The sequence below is a fragment of the Eleginops maclovinus genome, chromosome 19 (assembly GCF_036324505.1).
Source record: "Eleginops maclovinus isolate JMC-PN-2008 ecotype Puerto Natales chromosome 19, JC_Emac_rtc_rv5, whole genome shotgun sequence".
Lineage (NCBI taxonomy): Eukaryota > Metazoa > Chordata > Actinopteri > Perciformes > Eleginopidae > Eleginops > Eleginops maclovinus.
Window position 1 is genome coordinate 9,432,586 of NC_086367.1, and position 3,444 is coordinate 9,436,029.

At 37.9% G+C, this 3,444-nt stretch overlaps 1 protein-coding gene across 1 annotated transcript in view; it reads right to left on the reverse strand.

Moving 5' to 3' along the window:
* The window catches only part of nkx2.2a (NK2 homeobox 2a), a 34,502-nt gene extending 31,248 nt beyond the window's left edge, over window positions 1-3,254 (reverse strand). The window contains exons 1-3 of the transcript XR_010168038.1: window positions 2,629-3,254; window positions 2,285-2,514; window positions 425-488 (exon numbers count right to left, since the gene is read on the reverse strand). The gene's annotated coding sequence lies outside the window, so the exon portion shown is untranslated. The remainder of the gene's footprint in view (window positions 1-424; window positions 489-2,284; window positions 2,515-2,628) is intronic.
* Window positions 3,255-3,444: the final 190 nt, after the last annotated feature.

Below are 3,444 nucleotides of genomic sequence, written 5' to 3' on the forward strand. Positions count from 1 at the left end.
ATAACAACTTGGACATGAAATGACATCAATGTAATGTCCACATTGCTGCACACTATCAATAAGAATAGTTATAAAACTAATATTTTACTTTTTGTTTTCATGCCAGGTGTAGGCCTCGATTGTATTTTGTGTACAAAGACAGACAGACAGACAGACAGACAGACAGACAGACAGACAGACAGACAGACAGACAGACAGACAGACAGACAGACAGACAGACACACACACACACACACACACACACACACACACACACACACACACACACACACACACACACACACACACACACACACACACACACACACTCGGCCCAGTGACAGTGACGAATAGAACTTTTAAATTCGCCGTAAAACTTTAAAGACAAAGCATACTTGAGGAAGTGAATCCTTTGATGACACTTAAAACCAACATCAATATTTACCGACGGGGGTCGTCGCACTTTGCAGGCGTCAGGTGTCGATCGGATGACTTAACTCGTGTCTCATCTGAAAGCGATTTGGGAGAAAATGTCTCATCAAAAACTTTGAAGATCGGCGTGTGTTTGTGAACCATTAATGATCTTACTGAACTGAATAAACAATAAAATAAAGGAACGTAATACATAGATACACATACGTAGTTGATGAACAGGCTTACTAAAACCAAAGAAAGGACTAAACGTCAGTCTGAACAGCGGCTGACATACTTGTGGTAGAGTTCATTTAATATAGGCTTACTATTTAATTTATTTAATCGAAATTCAAGATTACTATATACAAATAATAGCGAATTATTCTTGTATCAAAAATATTAAAAAGTACCAGTTGAAATTATATAAACCTTTCATTTTAAGGAATCAATTGGGAAACACAGTCTCATTACATAATATATTTGAAATAGAGAAACAGTAATCGATGGTAAATACGCCACATGACACGATTCCATCCCTAACAGACACATTAAACCAGCAACAGTTACTCCATAAAACGTGCAGACATATGACTTTTAGTCAGTGAACGCCATTATTCAACACAACCTCGATTATAAGCATGTATCTACGACAGGTTATTACTGGAAAATCAACTAATTTTAAATGTACTATTCAGCTATAAATATCCTTCTAGCACTTATTGTGCTTTGGTGTGCACGATGACTTTAGTTCATATGTCCCAAGAGAAGTCGTTTTAAGATAAAGACCTGTGAGAGAGTGTTAAGTTAGTGTTTGGTTTGAGAACCTCTGATCAAATGGCACCTCGGTGATAAAATAAAAATGTAATAAAATGGTGTAGTTCCATAATAAATGTGAGTCAGTACATCTCATGCAGAATAATAATAACTGTAAAGTTGGTGTTAGTGTTTATACTGCAGTATTCATGTGGGCAAATATTGAGTGAAAAAACTTTAAACGCTGGAAACCGAAGAGTCGTTTAAGATTGTTTTTGTTTTGTCACACAGGTTAACACAAAGTGACGGTTAAAAGTCATGCACCTGATCATAAATAACACTGGTTCAGCGTGTATTGTTCACGGGAAAAGTTTTTTGTGTAACGTAATTATATATTAATATCGTTATTTACTCAACATAATTACATTTCAACGTCCTTAAAAATAAATTAAGACACGTTTCAAAAAGAAAATTCCACGATTAGGGTCAGGCCACCGGTAGCGCAATGGTTTTATTTATACGGATCTCTGCTGTTTATGTAACCTACACAGCCTGAATTTAAACTGAAGAAAACCCAATCTGCTGCCGCGCACGTTGAGGCTTTTAATTTATTTTAAACTGTCTTAACTTCAGAGATAAACTCATTATGTATTAGCAAACGCTAAGAGACTATACATCTATCATCAACCGTGTGAAGGAGAATAAAGAAAGATGCTAAAAAAAAAACACATAACAATGCAAATGAAATTATAGTAGCATGATCTATAATCGGCCAGTTTTGCATGAATTGTTAGTTTCTACATTTATAAAACAACTATTTAAAGTCTATAAACAGAAATATCGTTCGTTAAGTACAATTACATTATATCGGGAAACGATTACAGCCAACAATAACTGATTACGATTCAAATCAACATATCAAAGGAAACTCTTGCATGTTTCCCAGTTAGGTGTACAATACAGGAAATATTTTATAATGTTTCTGAGTTAATAAAACAGACTCGTTAAGAAAAGCTATAACACGAAAACGTAAATTTGAAGCGAAAATGTACCACCTTCTCATATCGATGTCTGTTTTAAATGCAAGTACAAAGATTATTTGTTCTATAGGGAAACTTTCAGAAAGAAATGTACCTACCCCGAGAACAGTACTATATGTCAAAGAGGTTTTGTGTGCTGATAGAAGCATGCAGTTCCTCTGATGTCCAGATGAGGGGAGTCCTGCCAGGCAAGGGAGGGAGAGAGACAGAATAATGTGCAGTGAGTCAGACTGCAGTGGCACTGAAATTAGAAACATCAGTTATTTAAACAATAACTTATACTCAGCTTCAGCAACAGACAAAGTGACATCCAGTTTCCACCACAACCCTGCAATGTGCATGCAAATACAGTTTATAAATATGAAATATGAATGATATCCTGGCAGTCCAAAAATTGTCACTAGCCAATTAAAGCAATCTTCTTCAGCTACTCTGACCAGACCTGATGCTTTCCATGTGTCCTGCTCCCAGATCTGGATGTTGAAGTGGCCAGCAGACACAGAGGAGAGGGGTGGAGGTGGAGGTGGAGGTGGAGGTGGTGGGGATAAGGACACTGCACCTTGTTACCATTGGGTCGACTGTTAAGTTTTACAAGTAGCGTTTTGCGAGCATATAAACGATACCTTCTAAACTTGCACAGGAAACTCCGAAAACATGCTGTGATAATGCATGTCTCTGGCATCCAGTCGATATGCCATAGTCTGGGCTCTACAGAGGTATCGATTACATGAGCCCCTCCATGTTTGATGCTCCAACACTGCCTTATAAAAAGACTAGTGAGCAACTTTCCCATTGCTCTCAAACTACTCCTTCAGCTTGTCCACACTGCTGGATGATATGGAAAACAATGAAGAAAAATAGAGTTTGTCCAATACAACTATTTATATAGAATAGCCACTCAGATATTTGCACATTCCAGTCTCATCCACAGGTGGATACTTTCAGATGTGCTACTTTTCTAATCAAATTGATGCACTAAAACATGTGTTTCCAATATAAAACGCTGGTAATCACTCCAGGAAGGTTTTCCCTCCACTGTCATCCAAGTGCAAAATATATGATGTATAAATCCTCACCAGAAAGCTTTCTGTTGGATAGAACGTTTCCCTTTCTGCCACTTCCCTTATGCAAAATATTCCAGGAGGCTGCACGGCTGCGACCGGATGGGGTTCGTATTGGCTGAAAGCGTTCCCAGCTCGGGACGAACCAATGAAACCAGAGCAGAGGCTCAGCGTATAACAGCGAAGATTGACGTGGA